At 42.3% G+C, this 19,789-nt stretch overlaps 1 long non-coding RNA gene across 1 annotated transcript; it reads right to left on the minus strand.

The window, feature by feature from the left end:
* Positions 1-1,398: 1,398 nt before the first annotated feature.
* LOC129150969 (uncharacterized) lies at positions 1,399-16,617 on the minus strand. Its single transcript, XR_008557761.1, has 3 exons — positions 16,116-16,617; positions 15,749-15,863; positions 1,399-1,496 (listed from the first exon to the last, which is right to left on the minus strand). It is a non-coding gene; the product is annotated as an uncharacterized LOC129150969 (long non-coding RNA).
* Between the last annotated feature and the right edge of the window lie 3,172 nt (positions 16,618-19,789).

The following is a 19,789-nucleotide window of genomic DNA, read 5'->3' on the forward strand; positions in this document are numbered from 1 at the left end:
TCCTTTGGTGAGGAGATGTCTTTTCTGACCCAAACCCATCATCTCTACTTCACTCCCCTTTTACCCACACTCAGAGGGTTCCTGGTTTGATCCTGCTTCTACTTAGCAGATCTCAGGATCCCTTGTGGCCAGATAGGTTGGGCCATTCACTGGTGATACATACAACTTTGTAGAATTTCAAGTGGTAGATAGAACAAAAGACTTGGTGTTCTGGGATTTCTATGCTGCACACAACTAATACAAAAAAAGTAGACTTACCTATTTGTGCCTTCATCCAATCAAAAGTCATCAAATACTGATCCCTCATAATTTACCATGTTTCCCAATGGTCCTTGTTTATTTCGTGTTCTTGTTTATATCTAGAATAGGGCAGCTTTTCTCTTTATCTTCTTTCAAGTGTGTGAGAAAGAAGAAATCCTCAAACTGTCCCAACCTCTTTTACATTGAAGGCAGTTTTATATAATTATTTTTTTATATCCTGCCTTAATCCAAACAAGGTTTTGAGGAGAATGAAGACATTGGATGGCACGGGTCAGTGAGAGAGTAACTGAAAATGACATTCCCCAATTCAACATTATTTTCTTAAACAATGTCAAGCCCTTACAAGGATGGGAAAATAACCAAGTCACATACCGTGAAAGTCAAGGATTCTCTCTGAGGGAATAAGTGTTCTCGTGCTACTGTCCTCCCAGGACATTTGTGAGCTTAGCAGCTTGGAATGTCAACAAGAAGGGTGGTTTGGGGAAGAGGCCTGTGAGAGGCTTCGTGGCCCACTCATTGATCAATGAGAGGAAAGGAGTCAAAGCTAGAAGCTCTTTGGAAAGAGTGTACAGACTAACCACTTTGAATCAACATGCAAGGAAGATTTATCTTCCCCAGACATGAGACAAATTACAACCAAGAATCTTGAGCAAGCAGATCTCCTGAATGCAACACTCTATAGCAAATGAGGCTGAAAATCTGTTCAATAGATGGTGAGACCTGCGTTGTTTGTCTTTTAACACCCACCACCACTCAACTTTCCAAACTGGGGAGATGCCATTGGTCATTTTATCCACCATAATCTTCATGACCAAATCTGGGCCTGGATATTTCTATGCTGACTCATAGTTTACAAAAAAGAAAATAAAAAGCAAGAAAGGAGTGAAGGAACAGTATGTAAGGGGCCCAGTTGGGGTTATTTAGTCTGCCATGATCTTTCCAAAGAGGGTAATTTTAGAAGCCAGCTTTTGGGTGGAAGTTCAATCCTCAGGGAAGGTTTTGAGCTTATCAGACCATGGAAGTCATCAGAAACCCTTGCCATAAGGTGCCCAGGATACCCTCAGTTATTAACATGCTTCAGAATGGTCTGAAAGAGCAGACTTATGGAATCACAGGCACTCACTCTGCAGTGTCCACAGTTGCTCCAGCTGGGAGAACAGAAGCCTTGGAGCCACCTGTGATTCTATGACCTAAGCACCTTGGCCAGATGCAGGGCTGTAGGTATAGGCACAATCCTGATGGAACAAAGACATGGTGAATGAGGATGTCTGTTTGGCCTGTCTAGAGCAGCACTGTGCAATAGAAATCCAGTCCACTCCATATATGTGATTTCAATGTTTCTAGTAGCCATTAAAATAGTAAAAAGAGCCAAAACCGGTTTGGCTCAATGGATAGAGCGTCGGTCTATGGACTGAAAGGTCCCAGGTTCGATTCCGGTCAAGGGCATGTACATTGGCTGCGGGCACATCCCTGGTAGGAGGTGTGCAGGAGGCAGCTGGTCGATGATTCTCTCTCATCGATGTTTCTAGCTCTCTATCCCTCTCCCTTCCTCTCTGTAAAAAATCAATAAAATATATTTTTTAAAAAATAAAAAATAAAATAGTAAAAAGAAACTGGGGAAAATAAATTTTAGTAATATACAGTATTTTACTTAACCCAATATTTACTTATCCCAATATCAACATGCAGTCAATACAGAAATAATTAACAAGGTAGTTTGCATTCTTTTATTCATACTAAGTCTAAGAAATTTGATATATATTTTACACCACATGTTACTTACAACACACATGGCTATTGGCATATTGGTCAGTGCAAAGCTATAGAAACCACATACAGATTCTAATCTCTCCATACGCTAACATATCAGGACATGCCACAGTATATCGATGGAGGGATTCCATCAACCTGACTTGGAAACAAGGTACAGTTAAATATAGCAACAGTAGGAGAATTGGATCCCAACTCTGTGGCCAGCAAGTTGTGTGACCTTGGACAAGTCACTGATTCCTCTTTCTTTCCTCATCTGTCCACTGAGGCAGCAGTGCTAGCTGATCTCCTAAATACACTTCAACTCAAATTTCTAAGATCTCCAACGCTGTGAAAGATACTGGTTGTGGTTATAAAGATATGTTCACAATTTTTTTTGCTACTGTTCCCACAAGAGGTGGAGCCTAATTCCGCACCCATTTATGAGTTGAACCTGGTGATATGCCTCTAATGGATACAATATGGCAGAAGTTATAGGATGTTGCTTCTGATATGAGATTATTAAAAGATTGTAGCTTTGTGTTGAATTCTCTCTCTCTCTCTCTCTCTCTCTCTCTCTCTCTCTCTCTCTCTCTCTCCTTATTCTGGAGCAAGTCAGCTGCCATGCCATTAGGGCATTCAGGCAGACTATGGAAAGGCCCCTATTGTGAGTGAACTTGGAAACAGATCATCCTTCAGTCCAGCCTTGAGGTGACTGCAACCAAGAGGACAGCTTGACTACAACTTCATGAGAGACCCAGAACCATAACTACCCCAGTACGCTATTCTTGGATTTCAGACCTACAAAAAGTGTGAGATAAAATAAACAAACAAACATGTTGCTTTAAGCTGCTAAATCAGGAGGAAATTTGTTAAACAGCAACAGCTAGCTCATAAAATGCTCCTGAAATATGAAAGACAAGCCAGATGAACTAAAATACAGGTCGACTGTAAGCAGGACAGCACAAAGGCATTCTTCCCAGCATGCACTGGCACTTTCAGGAAGCAGGAGTGGCAAGCAAGCCCACCAACTGTAATAAGCAATATTAATTGAGCACTTCAGTGTGCTCGGCACTGTTCCAAGCACTTTATATCTTAACTAATTTGATTCTTGCAATGACTTATGAGGTGGGCATTACCTCCATTTCACAGATAAGAAAACATAAGCACAGACAGGTAAAGTATAATTCACCAAGAATTATAATCTGCAAAACACAAAACTCATTTGAACGTTGATGGTCTCCACTTCTCTGCTATAATGCCTGAGTCACAAAATTGGGTGGATATTCTCCCCAAGGCCTAGTTGACAGAAGAAATGCACATACAGTGAAAAGCTCTGAGATGGTGACTTCCCTTGGGAAGCCTGTGGGTCCCAGGGCTAAGCCACCTACAGAGCATAAGCCACAATCACACTTCTGGGATGTTCTGAGACAGGAAGGCTAATTAAGACATTGGCCCAACTTTCCTTTGAAATAAGACTTTCTAATATTATAAGTGATGATATAGCAATTAATTAAGGAGAATCAATGTTATCTGAATTTTGAGGACTTGTTATTTTGGGGAATCTGTTTTTTTCAGGTAGCAACAATGGGGGGTTAAGCTGTTTGAAGTGCCTGACATAGTGAGCAGAGCTTTTTAAACTAGAAATGAAAAAGTAAAGTTAAATCACAGCAGATAACCCTGAAGTTCAAGGCTGGTGAGGACTTCCTGTCAGAGAAGGCTGTGAAATTTGAGACTGTGGAGTTTCCTTCCCCAGCATTTCCCCTCCAAGGTTTTAAGACTACAACACTAAAAGAAGGGGGAAGTAAGTTCTATCAGAGAGGTTAGAAGCATGACTTTGGGGTCATAGCTGATTTGGAGCCCTTTAACTTTATCATGTGCAAGCCTCATGACCTCAACTAGATGATCCCCATACCTGCACTCCAAATTTGTCAAGTGTACAATGAGAATGTATAACTATATCTATATTTTATGGTTGTTTTTAATAACTGTTACCTCAAACTGACCTAAGTCAATTTGATCTTTCATAATTACTGGTTTCTTTTTTATTATTATTATTAATATGGGTAGTTTTTCACCATTTGAAGTAAGTGAAGCCATCTCTCCCTAATCACCCACCAGGTACTATGTAATAATAAAAACAATTTATAGAGAGAAATTTGCTCCAAGTACAATTATTTATTTATAAGCAGATACCAAGGGCTAGGAATTCTTGACTTAATTCTTTGTTCTACTAAATGCTTCTACAGAGCCTTGCCCAGAAATTTAATTTATAACAGATAAACTTCAGTCACAGAATTTAGCCCAAGTCAGCTCACAAAATCCTTCTATAAACAGCTAGAGTCAGGACTATCTCATGGTCCTATACTGAAGATGCTATTCAGAAGTTTGCAGACTCTTGGATTCACTCACCCTGTCCATGAAAAGGGGTGGGGGATACTGCATGGCACCTTCTCACAACCCACATGGCTTAAACAACTGCAATTCCACCAATGGAAAACTACCTCTGATACCCATTATGCTAATTTACCAGGCTCCTGATGCTCCCCAAAATAAAGAGAGCTCCAGGGCTTTTAGTACACTTTTGAAGGCAGTGGTGTACTAGTTAACTGGATTTCAAACTTGTAGTATTTGCTGATTTTCACTGAATAAATACTAACACCCTACTGACTTCAAGCTGTTAACATGAAGTCCTTGAATTCGAGTTAGAAAGTGATATACACAACTGCCTCTCATGAGCCAGTTCAGGCCAACTCCAGGACACAACTGAGTATGGTCTTGATTTGAGTTTTCAAAATGCTAACTACCCAAATAAGCATCCAATGTTAATAAACAGCTTTACATTAGTTATATCATGTTGAACAAAAATTACCCTAAAACTTAGCAGCTTAGAACAATACACATTTATTATCTCAGTTCCTTTGACTCAGGAATCTTGATATGACTCATCTGGAATTCCTTTGTTTCAGGGTCTCTTGAAAGCCAATGACCAGGTATTGGCTTCATTCATGGTCCCACTGGAAGGACTGACCAGGAAAGGATCCACCTCCAGGCTCAGTCTTGAGGGTGCGGGATCCAGTTCCTGTTAGCAGTTAAATAGAGGTTACTCACAATTCCTTGCTATGTGGGTCTCTCCTGCTTCATCATCACAGCCAGCAAGGGAGAAAAGTCAGTCAGAGAGAGAGAGAGAGAGAGAGAGAGAGAGAGAGAGAGAGAGAGAGAAGCCACAGTGTTTTATAATCTAATCTTAAAGTCACATCCCATCACTTCTGCCATTTTCCATTTGTTAGAAACAAGTCACATTGAAAGGGAGGGTTTTACACAGGTCATGAATACCAGGAGGTGGGAATCACTGGGAACTATTTTACAAACAACATACCACAAGCTCCTAGAGCAGTAATTTTCAACCTTTTTTATCTCATGGCACACATAAACTAATTACTAAGACTCTGTGGCACACCAAAAATATATATTTTTGCCAATCTGATTTAAAAAATAGGTATAATTTTGATTCATTCATACTGGACAGCTAATATTATGTTGTCTGTTGACATTTTTTATTCGACAATCTACTAAGTGAAAAGAGGTCAGTGCCCCTGACTAAATAGTCAGGTATTGTATGTTTTAAAAATTCTTATGGCACACTGGTTGAAAATCACTGGCCTAGAGCTGTGGTCGGCAAACTGCGGCTCTCGAGCCACATGCAGCTCTTTGGCCCCTTGAGTACGGCTCTTCCACAAAATACCACGGCCTGGGCAAGTCTATTTTGAAGAAGTGGCATTAGAAGAAGTTTAAGTTTAAAAAATTTGGCTCTCAAAAGAAATTTCAATCGTTGTACTGTTGATATTTGGCTCTGTTGACTAATGAGTTTGCCGACCACTGGCCTAGAGTATATATAAAAATTAAGTCTAAAGTATATGCCACATTGCCCATGCTAAAAGTATTTCAAATTATAATATAAGCAATACAAGCTAAGGCAATGCAAGTTGAATAATAACCCAGTAATACTTCTCCTTCTTGTCTCTATGGTATGAGGTTTTTGGAAAGGCACAGTTAGACATTACAACCTCGTAGCAAAAAGCTCCAATCAGGCCAGTAAAATGCTGAAAACATTTGAAGTTCTTTATTTTGCTCTATTTTATTTTAGATTTTATTTATTGATTTTAGAGAGAGAGAGAGAGAGTAAGGAAGGGAAAGAAAGAGAGAGAAATATCAATTTATTATTCTACTTATTTATGCACTCATTAGTTGATTCTTGCATGTGCCTTGATCAGGGATCATACCCAAAACCTTGGTGTATCGGGATAAATGCTCTAACCAACTGAACTACCCAGCCTTGTCCTCTTCTCTTTACCACAGACTTCACCATTCCCGATTAGCTTACATACAGCAGATTGACAATGTTACATTGCCAGGCTGGTTCCTGCACAATTTGCATCAGGGACCTCTTCACACTGATGATTGCAATCTGTAAGTGAAGCTCATTTGAACACTATTTTTAATTCAACTAGTACTTCTCTAGTGTTTCTTATGTTTAAGAAAAACTACTAAGCAAGCTTCAAGACATAGAGCTGGGTAAAATATAGCCGTGTGGCCTGATCAAATGAGCTATGTCTCATTTTATTTTCTCATTTCAAACTCTGGTGTTCAAAGGTGGTCTATCTGATGGTGGAAGCAACATCAAAGGGCTGGGGAAATTCAGAAAGCAAAACCTCACTAATTCCTTGAATAAAGGAGCCCTTCTCACACCACATTGAAGCTATATAAGGTAGCCAGGAAGATTCCCCAAAGCATAGCCAGGCATTGTAGACTAGGATAATGGTTCTCAAAATGTGGTCCCCAAACAAGCAGCTTAGCAGCAGTCAGGAACCTGTTAGAAATGCAAACTTTCTGGCTGAATCAGACCTGGATCAGTAACTCAGGGAGTGGGGCCCAGCAATATGTTTTATCAAGCATGTCAAGTGATTGTGTTTGGTTCCTCTAGTTTGAGAACGACTGCACTAGAGCATCTTAGAGCTGAAAGTTATCCTAGGGATCATATGCTCAAATCCTTCACTATACAAATGAGGAAATTGGAGTGCCAAAAAGTGACATGACTGGTTAATGTCACCTAGCTAATGAGCAGCTGCCTTCCTCAAGCAAAGACATTTGAGTCCTGAGACTTCAAGCAGCCACGGGGCTGGGCTCATTGTGAGTCCTGGGTTCCCGCCTAAACCCATTCCTTGGCTCCGAGTATACCAAGCACCTCCGTCCAGTCATGCATGGCACGTCCTGCCAGGTCTGCAGGTGTGGTCCATGTACTCAGAAGTGCTGGCCTTCCTGCTGTTTAATGCCACATACCTGCCCCATTACCTGCAAAGGTGAGCTCAGACAGAAGCTGTGATCTCACACCTCCCTGGACTCATGCCAATGCTGAGGGGGGCTGGTACTGGGCTGCCAGGGCTGCCACCTTATTTACACAATTAACATTTGGACAATAAACCTTAACCTTCCCAATGTACCCCACCCTGGAACACAGGATTGTGGTGAACGGCTTAGAATTTCTGGTGTATTTCAGGGATAGCCTTCTGAATCACCCTATGGAATGAACAGACTTGTCAAAGGCTGAGTTAGTGAACAGGTTGTAAATAAAATAACAAGAAGCAGTATTTATCAGAGCAAAAGGTCCCTTATTAAGTAAGAAAATAGACTGGGATTGTTAGCCTCTTCCTTCCATGTCCATGGGGCTAGGGAGAGAGAGATGAGAAGGAGGCCCTCTAGAATTTTTCCAAGGTCACTATTTCTATGAATGGGACTAGAAAACAATAATATAATGTTACTAGAGGCCCGGTGCATGACATTTGTGTACAGGGAGATGGGGGGGGGCGGTTCCCTCAGTCAGGCCTGTGCCCTCTCACAGTCTGGGACCCCGAGGGGGATGCCCAACTGCTGGCTTAAGCCCAATCACTGGAGGTAGTCTGGCATCCCCCAAGGGGTCCTTAACACTTCCGCTGCACTCGCCAGCTGTGAGCCCTGCTTCTGGCTGAGCAGCGCTCCCCCTGTGGGAGCGCACTGACCACTGGGGCAGCTCCTGCATTGAGCGTCTTCCCTCTGGTGGTCAGTGCACGTCATAGCGACCAGTCCGCCATTCAGTCTATTTGCATATTAGGGTTTTATTATATAGGATAGTGCGAGTCCTTAACTGAGCTATTAAATATCTTTTAAGTTCTTTTTGAATCTTCATTGTCAATTTTCAAACATATTTAGAAAGATGATTAAGAGAGACAGAGGGAGGTGGGTAATGGGTTATTCTGAATCTAGAGCTAGTGTTATAAGGAAACGGAGAATTTATATGACCTTATGTAGGAGTGATTTCAGAATTTATAAGTTCCAATTGCAATGTGGAGGTCTGTTTTGAACAGTGCTTCTCAACATGGGCCAGGTGAGAGTTCATGTTTCTGGACCTTTCAAAAGCATTTTAAAAATGCAAATGTCCCCCCTCTGCATATAGAGTCAACCTCTTGGGACTGGGAATGAGGCGGGCCCACTTTTCAGGTTATTCTGACTTATAGTGCCCTCTAGTATCAACCCCGCTCCCTCCACCAACTCCCCTCCAACCCCAATAAGGGTATAAAAATAGTGAACATATAATTCACAAAAATTCTAAAAATCCACAATACTAGATTGTGTTCCTGAAAGAGAGGAGCCCACTTTTAAGCACCTTTTAATTCTTACACCCTAAGTAGAAGTTTAAAACTAGAGGCCTCCTAATATATCTAGCCTACAGTCACAGACATGCTTTCTACAGTGTATTATATATATACGACATCTAACTCATTTTTAAAGTAAAATGTCTAATTAGTTACTGCAGCAGATTATATTTTTCAAAGATGATGGCAACCCTGATTCCTGGCCCACATGCTCTTCTAGAATATAACCTTATCACTCTCCCACCAAGAGCCAGAGCCTGGAACCTGGCAGCTTGTGATGCTTTGACAAATACAGCACAGCTGACATGACACTGCATGGCTTCTAAGACTGGGTCATAAAGAGCCATGCAGCTTTCTTCTTTTTGGAGGGAACACTGGTGCGGTGCTTGAAGCTCTCAGCCACCATGGAAGAAGTTCCACTGCCCTGAGGCTGCCATGATGTGAGGAAGTTGGGGCACATGCGGAAGCCACGTGTAGTTGCTACACCTGGAAGTCCTGGTCATTGAATGTTCCAGCCCAAATATTAGACATACAAGTAAATGAGCCTCCAGATGACTCCAGCCCTCAGCCTTTGAGCTTCCGAACTGAAGCTTCAGACACGGTAGAGCAGACACAAGACACTCCCGTTCACCTGTGATTTCCAACCCAAAGGAATCCATGAGAATGCTAACATAGTTGTTTTTAAGTAGATACGTTTAAAGTTAACTAGTTAGGCAGACATTATAACTAGAACAGTTTCATAAAGAGATTTCCCATAAACTTTCAGAGTTCCTTGAAAACCTGGAGGGTCTGGCAGATGGAGCCCCTGTGTCTCCAAAACAAGAAGCCAGGGAGCCAACCTAGTGGCTGATAGACGGGAAACATGCTCGATGGTCATGAATGTACTCTCTAGTTTTGCTCAGTTGCCTTCTCTGACACAGTAAACTGAGGTTTGATGGCATAAATTGTCACACGCAGCCTGATGTTTTCCTTACACAGCAGAACTTTGTCGTTCAAAGTGGGGACATAGAAGATAGAGTGAGCCCTGAATCTTTGCTATCAGCACCTTCTTGCCTGACTCCTCTATGTGTTCTGAGTTGCAACCCCTGCCCTGTATCTAATAAGCACATAATAAATATTTGTTGAATTTCGAAATCATCCATCTGGCTTCTTGCTAATTTTATATTTACCTGTGGTTGCTGATGATAAAAATTTATTTTCCCATAGGTTTAATGGCACGTAAGACATGATTTTCCCTCCCTTCTTTCCTTCTTTCCTTCCTCCCTCCCTTCTTTTTCCCCTTTCCTTCCTTCCTTCCTTCCTTCCTTCTTTCCTTCCTTCCTTCCTTCCTTCCTTCCTTCCTTCCTTCCTTCCTTCCTTCCTTCCCTCCCTCCCTTCACACTTTCACAACTGTATCCCTGTTTGTATATCATACCATTGTTCACTGGCAGTTCATTAATTTGCTGCTCAGAATAAAGAATAAAATAATAGTTTTCAATCAGGAAAAGGCTTGGACCTTAGCAGAAATGCTATTTTTTTATTCAAGGAGCACCTGCCTTGGAAGCATGTAGAAGTTGCTTAAAATATGGAAACCAAGGCCCCTCCCAGACCCAGCAAGCAGATGTAGGGTTCCAGTTTAAAAATCTGGAACCTCAGTGTGCTTCACATGATTTTGGTGCATGCTATGGCTTTAAAACTCCGCCCAGCCTTTTTCAAGTAGCTAACTAAGGAAGATAGGATCTGGCCATCAAACCTGGGATTGCAAGACAGGTCTGCTGTGACCAGGGTGGTGGTTCCAGGCACATTACGTGAAGGCCCAAGAGCATGCAGAGGTGGCACTGGGGGCCGTGGTGAAAAAGAGGTGGCAGCACAATGAGAAGTTAAGGCCAGAACCTCCAATTGCACAGTAACTAGGAGATGAGCTGAACAAGGCGGGCTTAAGCAGGGCTCCTGGTTGTGGGGTCTATAAACCTGGACAGGGAGAAAATTCCACTTTGTTTGTGCTAATCTCTGAATGAAATGCAGCACTTCATTTGATTCTGAATGTAGGCAACAAACCACAGTGGCACTAGCAGGATCCACAACTTTTTTTCTAAAAGAAATCACAGATATTTTTATATCACAGAGATGTCTCACAATGCCATTTTCACTCATCATGTCTTCAAAATTATGATCGTTTCTAGGTCCCTGCTACATTGTGCTATTTAATAGACTATTAAAAACACATCTATTCTTACATCACATGAAATTTTCTGATAGATAATTGGTTTCCTTTGTAATGCTAAATATTGTATTTTATGGATTTAAGACATTCCTCAGGCTTCAGCAGACTGTCAGAGATCCATGTACCAGAAGCCTTGGATTAAGAACAGCTAAACTATGGAGAAGCCAGTCTGGTCTTTACAAGTCTACTAAATAGACTCTGGTGATCTCCTTCCACATGTGCCTCTCCCCAGGGAAAGCAGGGCCTCCCAGGCACCCTCCACAGCCCGCCCATTCCTCCTGGGTGCCTGCTGGCATGGACTACAGCTTGTACACTGCACCCACTGCTCAGCCAGGTAGAATCCACAGTGCCAGGGGTGACTCGGGACATGTGAGGCTGCAGGACCCTCTTCTTTTGGAGACTGGGCTGACTGTCTAGCCTCACACCTGCATGTCACCAGGCATGCGACCTGCCTCTGAGGTCACTTAGCCAGCTATCCCGTTTAGGCAGCATTGGAAGGGTCACTATTCCACAGGCTAGAATGAGACAGCCACACTTGCTGACAAGGTCTGAGAAGGCCAGGAACGACACATTGAAAACAGCAATCCTTTGTGACAAGCTGATAGGCCAGTACTGGATGAAGTCATTTATTTATCTTCACACAAAAACCTGCAAAGTCAGGGTTTTTCCCAATGACCCTGTTAATATCTCCCTTTTCCAGATGAAGAAAAAGAGGCTCTGCAAGACCATCACTGTATAAAACTGATATCTATTATTATTAATAGTATTATTAATTATGGATTATGGATTATAAATATTAATTTAGATTCTGATTTTAACATCAATACTACTTAATATCCTATCTAATAAAGAGGAAATATGCTAATTGACCATCACATCCTCACAAAGATGGCAGCGCCCACAGCCAATAAAGAGGGAATATGCCAGTGATGGGCAACCTTTTGAGCTTGGTGTGTCAAACTTCGCCAAACAACTGAGCATAACTCGGGTAGTGTGTCCCTTTGAGGAAAAAACTAACTCCAAGACTCTAGTCGTAAATGTTTCATCCTCAGGAGCAGCAAATGTTTCATCCTCAGCATGTGGCTGCATGTCATCAGAAATGGCTATGTGTCAGTGCTGACACGCATGTCATAGGTTCGCCATCACTGGAATATGCTAACTGATTGCCACTCCCTTAAAGATGGCAGTGACCACAGCCACAAGATGTCAGCGTCCAGTCCCCTCAGCCCCACCAGGGCGGCAGGCATGTGGCACGGCAGGGCCCACCCCCAGGAGGGTCCAGCTGCTCCGCGCGCCTGCCTCCAGAGTCCCCCAGTCCCCTCAGCCCCCCAGCCACCCAGGGCCAGCCCGAGGCACAGGCAAGCCTTGGATGGCGGCTGCCCAGCTGCCCAGGGCCATCCGAGGCTCAGGTAACCAGGGCGGGCTGAGGCTCAGGTAACCAGGGCTGGCCGAAGCTTGCACTGCTGGCAGTGGCAGCAGCAGAGGTGTGATGGGGGCATCACCTTCCCCTGATTGCCAGGTCACCTCCCGCCCCTGAGGGCTCCCAGACTGTGAGAGGGAGCAGGCTGGGCTGAGGGACCCCACTCCAGTGCATGAATTTTCATGCACTGGGCCTCTAGTAATATTAATAATAGCTAATAGTGTTTTTACTTTTATTGAGATACTAGAGGCCCGTTGCACAAAGAGATTCGTGCAATAGGCCTTCCTTCCCTTGGCTTCCAACACCAGTTTTCCTCCGGCACCTGGGACCCAGGCCTTCGCTCCAGCCAGAGTCTGCCGTCTTCGTCTTTGCTGCAGACTCTGGCTGGAGTCTGCCATCTTTGTCTTCGCTCCGGAGTCTGCAGTCTTGTCTTCGCTGTGGCACTCTGCTCCTGTAGAACCCTTCACCCCCTGCCCTCCCTCTCATAGCAGGCATCCTGGAGCAGCTGGGCGGCAGCCAATTTGGCCTTCTAATTTGCATACTCACTCTGATTGGCTGTGGGCGTAGCGGAGGTACAGTAAATTTACATGTTTTTCTATTATTAGGTAAGATCATTGAGCTATAGCACTGTATAATTTTAAGGTATGCAGCATAATGATGACTTACATATATTATGAAATGATTACCACAATAATTTATTTAACATCTATCACCTCATATAGTTACAAATAAGGAAAAAAGAACGCTCTTTTTTTCTTTGTGATGAGAACTTTTAGGACTTGCTCTCTTAGCAACTTTCAAGTATACCATACAGCAGTGTTAACTATAGTTATTATATCATACCTTATATCCCCCGTACTTATTTATCTTATGCTGGAAGTTTGTCCACCTTCATCCAATTCCCCCTACCCCCTGCTTCTGGTAACCACACAGTTGATCTCTTTTTCTATTAATTTGATTTTTCTTCCTTGTTTTTTAGATCCCACATATAAGTGAAATCATACAATATGTCTTTCTCTTCCTGACTTATTTCACACAGCCCTCAAGGTCCATCCGTGTTGTTGCAAATGACAGGATTAATAATAATATTGCATCTTGCCATGTATCTCACTATGGACAGTACACTGTACTTTTATCTTCTCAAATAATCTTTGCATAGCCCTTTAGGGTGGGTGCTATTAGTATGGCTATTTTGTAGATGAAGAAATCAGGGGCTAAAGAATTTGCCGAAGGTCCCACAGCAAGCAACCAGTCATTATTTCCTCAGAGGCCTGAAATTGGAACCCAGGCTTCTATAAAAGAAACTCCACATTCTCTCCCTTTCTATCGGGGCTTCTGATTCTCACTCTATCACTTATGTTAGTGCCCCTCCAGCCCTACATATTCTAGGCGAGGTGGTATTACGGAACCTTCCAGGGAAAGGGAGGGGTGGTGATTTCAACATCTCAGACGTACAGAGCCACTGGGACCATTTCTTCAGGTCAGAATCTGCAGACATCCTCCCACTATCCCCCACGTCTCCTGCAACTTGAGTCAGCAACTGAGTAAATGCCACAAAGACGGTCCCAGGAGGTGTGGTGTGACCAGGAATAAACACAGGCAGGGAACATTTGAACCAAAACGCACTGCAACTTGACAACCAGGACACGCCAGGACACGTCAGCTCATGGCTCATAAAGGTTGCAACTTTTATTGTGAACATTCAGTCACTTGGTTAAAATAATAATAATAATAAAAATACTTGCTGATACTATCGGGGTTCTCTGGTACTTGGGGGTATAGCACTTTGCGAGCCCTACTGCAGAGAAAGCGATGTGAAACTACAGGCTATAGAACATTCTCTTGCCTTTGAAGGGAGGAGATGCAGGGTAGGGTTAAGGGATGGAATTTCCCTGGCTCATTCCATGACGCCAAGACCAAGGTTAGAAATGAACTGAACCACCTTGTAAAAAGCATTATATATAAAGTCATCTGTTTACCTCGGCTGCTGCTGTCACAAGCCCCGTGTTCCTATCAAGGGTTTAAAGCAAACACGGTAAGCGGCTAAAAGAACAACATCATTCCTGATTCTGTCCTAAAACCCGACTCACTTACAAAATGGGCTTATGAACTTAAAATTATGGGAGGGGAGGCGAGTGGGGAAAGACAAGAACCCTTTTATTTAGCATCTTATTCACAATGAAAATTGGCACAGAAGCCAACCACATACATTAACATAGCTTGGGCAAGTTTAAAGCTTATGAATACATTTCTGTGGAAAAATGTGAATATGGAAAATCCCCTCTCTTATTTTGCCCTTTCCAAAAAAGCAATGAGTTCTGGTCTCAATGCATACCCATAACCTCACCTAGGAACTGGGAAATGCCGTGTGGGACTCAACTGGAGGAGTTCAGGTCTGAAGGGACCAGAGGGTCTGCTACCTCGAAAACCAAAGGAGAGAAAGGGAGGAGGCTGGGACTCACAAGTCAAATTTCATCATAAATTGCAGAGGGGAAACCCAGGTAGAATAGCCTGAGGTTCTCAGCGTCCCTCTGGGATACAGGTGTCTGTTGGAGAGTATTAAGTGTAATTAGAGGAACAGAGGGAGAGAGATCTGTTTCCAATCTTGCTCAAAATACACCAATTAAAAAGGGGAGTTATAGTTAAAAGAATTGTGAGAGTTGTACAGGGCAGTAACCAGGAGTCTGGAACAGTGGCCCTGTACTGAGTTTTATTCACAGAGTCTTTTCTTAAGGGTCCTTTAAGTATTTAAAAACACAAATTAATTCACCCTCCTAAAAACTGCCTTGAGTATTATGCTAAGTAAAGTAAGCCAGGCAGAGAAAGACAAGTATCACATGATCTTACTCATATGTGGAATCTAATGAACAAAATAGATCCAGAGACATAGAAGCATGGAACAGATTGAGGAATCTGAGGGAAGGCAGGGATGGGTGGCGTGGGGTGAGGAGAGATTAATCAGGTATTTACATGCATAGAACCCATGGACACAGACACTAGTGTGGTAAAGGCCTGATTGGGGAGGGGCGAGTGTGAGGTGGAGGAGGCTAATGGGGGGTGGGGAGAGGAAGGGACATCTGTAATGCTTTCAACAATAAAGATAAATTTTAAAAAATTAAACAACTTTAAAATAAATTTTTGAAGAACTGCCTTGAGGATGGAGGCTTCTACTGATATTTCTTCTTGTTTTAGTTATTTCATAGGCACTAGTTGATACTGACAGTTTCCCTGGAGAATAAAGGACTCAACTATTATTTCATAGGCAGGGGAAATACTTTAAAGATAAACAGGCTAAGAAAATCATCCATAACTATAGTGCACCATCTATCTCCATATATCTGTGTGCCATCCATCCATGCATCCATCCATCCATCCATCCATCCATCCATCCAACACTTACTTATTGAGAGCCCTAAGGGCACTCACCTATGCACATGCAATGTTCTATTAGAAGCCCCAGGGAAATGCAAGTCATGGAACTCCTCTTCATTGCAGAGTAGAGCAGTGGAGGCCCTGGTGGAGGAGACCGAGCTTACAAAGGCTGTGAAGTGAGAAAGTTAATTTAGACACTAAGTGACATTTTAGTAACGATATAAGCAACCATTTTGTTAGGAATGAGCAAATAAGGACATTCAGAAATCAGAAAACTGACATACTTCTAGAAAGCACTCAGCAAGTAATTATTAGGTACTTACTTGCCACCAACTCTGTAGTAGGCCTTGGGAACACACAAGCCCCATGTTCTCAGGGGTCCCTGTCCAGCTGTGAAAGCAGAAATAAAACAAGTACCCACCTTGTGGTAAATGCTGCAGGCTGTCAGGGCACATGACTGGTCTCCAGGCTCAGGGAGGAGGCTGCTGGTACAAAGGCCCTGTGGTGGGAACTGGCTTCTGAAGAAATGTCCAAATGCCAGTGTGGCTGGAGAGAAAGGGGTGTGGGAGATGATATTATGGAAGGAAGATAGGTATGCAGAGAATAGAAGATGGTTCTTTTTAGTTCAGCCAAGGTCACCCAAGGCCTTGCAGGCTGTGCTGACGGCAATGTAAAGTCCTTGCAGTTTAACACTGGGAAGACACTATCATGTCTGCATTTTTAATCCTGCCCTGGCTTCTGAGAGTAGAATGGCCCATGGTGGCAAGCGGTGGAAGTATGGAGACCACTGGGGCAGTCATTCAGACAAGAATGTAGTGGCCTATGAATTAGGGCCTTTCAGGTAGAGAAGGAAAGAATGAGAGCTGGGCTTAAAAGCTGTGTAGAGGAAAAAGCACTGCAGGAGAGAAGGAAATCAGAACCTCTCCTCTGGAGCAAATGAATGCGAAAGAAAGGAATGTCTCCTCCTGAGTGACTAATGGAGGCATGGTGGGTGCTGCAGGGGTCAGGGTGAGAACAGGGCAGAGGGCAGGCTTCGTGCTCTGGAAGGCTCATGCAGCAGACCAGGTGGTGTGGGTGAGCTGTTCTTGAGACCAGCTCCCCACCCAACTTAGTTATGTAGAGAGAATATTTGATTTGAAACAGCTTCTAGAACGTCAGATATGTCATCACTCATTTTCATCTTTCCTGTAGGCTAGATTTTCCCATTTTTTTTTCTGCATGATGATGTTTCTAGGCCAGAAATTCAGAAATAGAAGAAGAAAATGGCAAGTGTTTTATATTTTTCAATTATAGTTTCTCAGCTACATTTAGCAGTCATAGAAATGAATTAATGCTAAAATATTACATTTCAAATTTAATATCAAAATTATTTTCAACTTAACTTTTAGGCATCACAAAATAAGAGTTCTGGCAGCCTGAAATCAAAGAGTTGTTTCCTTTGGCCCAAACTATGTCTTACCTTTTCAGAGACTGCAAGCTTTCCCTTGCATGCACTCGGGAATATGCTATGACAGCCACCACTGCCCACATTGAGGTGTCATTCTGCCTGCAGGTCACCCATCACTGCATTTAGAGCAGTAATTCAGCAATTGCCTTGGACTTTGTGTTAATGAGCTTCATAAATTACTAATCAGAGTTCTTTACATGATTAGGAAACTGGCCCTGGATATCACATCATATCTATTTATCACAACACTACTCAATTTAGTGAATTAACTTGGCTAACCTTTTTTTTAAGTAGAGCAAAAGTCATTTTGTCCAGCCCAATCAAAAAATGGGCAATGGACCTAAATAGATACTTTTCGAAAGAAGACATAAGGAAGGACAAGAGACATATGAAAACATGCTCAAAGTCACTAATAATCTGAGAGATGCAAATCAAAACGACAATGAGGTACCATCTCATACCTGTCAGAATGGCTATCATCAACAAATCAACACATGACAAGTGCTGGCAAGGATGCAGAGAAAAAGGAACCCTAATGCACTGCTGGTGGGAATGCAGACTGGTGCAGCCACTGTGGATAACAGTATGGAGTTTCCTCAGAAAACTAAAAATGGAACTCCCATTTGACCCAGTAATCCCACTTCTAGGAATATATCCCAAGAAACTAGAAACACCAACCAGAAAGGACATATGCACCCATATGTTCATAGCAGCACAATTTACAACAGCTAAGATTTGGAAACAGCCTAAGTGCCCATCATCAGATGAGTGGATTAAAAAACTTTGGCACATATATACAATGGAATACTATGCTGCTGTAAAAAGGAAGGAACTCCTACCATTTGCAACAGCATGGATGGAGCTGGAGAGCATTATGCTAAGTGAAATAAGTCAGTCAGAGAAAAATAAATATCACATGATCTCATTCATTTGTGGATTATAATGAACAACATAAACCAATGAACAAAAACAGATCTAGAGACAGGAAAGCATTGATCAGATGCTCAAACCTCAGAGGAAAGGTAGAGGAGGGTGGGGGTAAGGGAGAGAGATCAACCAAAGGACTTGTATGCATGCATATAAGCCTAACCAATGGACACAGACAACAGGGGGGTAAGGGCATGAGTGTGGGGGGAGTGTGGGGGGATAAGAACACATTTGTAATACCTTAATCAATAAAGAAAAAAGAAGTGGGGGGGAAAAAAGTCATTTTGTCAATCTGTTATTCAAAGGATAACTTGAACCACCACTACCAGCAGCAAAATGGAGCAAGATCTCTAAAAGTAAATAATGATAACAATAAGTTTATATATCTCATAAACACTACCAAATACCCTAGGTTGCTTTTGGGGAGGGGGCAGGAAGGAGTGGGAGAGAGAGTGTTATGGAAGGAAGATAGGTATGCAGAGAATAGAAGGTGGTTCTTTTTAGTTTTCAAAACCAGTTCATCTTTTTAATGAGTCATATCCCTGTGTCTAAGCCAAGTTCTTCCAGGTCCCCATTGGCCTCAGCTTTGGGAATCCTTGGTGTGACTCATGGGTCACGATCCTGAAGACAGAGCCCTATATTTCTCCTAAAACAATTTAGGCCCCTCCACCTGTGATGCGATGATGCAACTCCATATAAACCAGTGGGAGCTTTTATGGATTGACTAATAGATTAACACCCTGTGATCCAGAAGTGGAGTTGCCTACGCTTTTTTAAGGCTGGGTCATATAAATTGTGTCTCAGGCAGAGGTTTCAGTGCCTTCCAAGATGATGTGGTAGAATGGGACAGCAAATAGATGATGAATATGCATGACTGTGCAACTCAACCATTTTTGTTGTTGTTGTCGTTGTTGGAAAGAGATCAATTTCTGTGCATTTATGTTGGCTCTTAACTTTATGCCATCATTCTTGGATCTGCAAGAACTATTCCTAGGTCCCAGGATAGGAACTAAAAATTATAATATTTGAACTTCATAACTTGTGAAGACAATGCCATTTGGCTTCATTTGAAAGAATGAAAGAAATCCCTATTTATATTTTCCCCTTAACACTTAGATTTAGCTTTGCAAAGTTTGTTGCCCAGAGATCCTACAGGCTACAAGAACCATGTTTTGCCATCTGAGTAAGTTCCTCCAGAGGCCAACCGATATCACTCAGCATTATGAAGACAGATAAGAAAATATCATTTGTAAAAAAAACAACAGAAACATAATCCTTTTTAAGAGAAAACTCTTTTTTTGATTCAGTGTAACTGTTACTAAATGGATATGGTTTTTAAACTAACCCCAGATGGCAAATGTATGTGTACTATAATCAATTAGTTGCTGCCAGAAGCACTGGGTTGAAAAAGATACTGGTTCTGAGGAGAAATTATCAGATTGATTAGTAATATCTGTCATTGGCTCAGAATTGAACATCAGTGGTTTTAGTTTCATCTATTTGCCATACACACCCTACCTCCCAAGCAGAATATTAAGAATTATTTTACTCAACATAATTTGGACCACAATATTAATAACACATCATCTATCCCCATGGCCATAAGTATTTCATATCTTTCCTCATTCAAAACAGCCCTATTACCAAAAATCTGAGAGGCTAACCAGGGAAGAACATCTCGATACCAGATATGTGAGCTCCCTCACCCTCCCTTTGGGCTT

Source organism: Eptesicus fuscus, chromosome 12, assembly GCF_027574615.1.
Source record: "Eptesicus fuscus isolate TK198812 chromosome 12, DD_ASM_mEF_20220401, whole genome shotgun sequence".
Taxonomy (NCBI): Eukaryota; Metazoa; Chordata; class Mammalia; order Chiroptera; family Vespertilionidae; genus Eptesicus; species Eptesicus fuscus.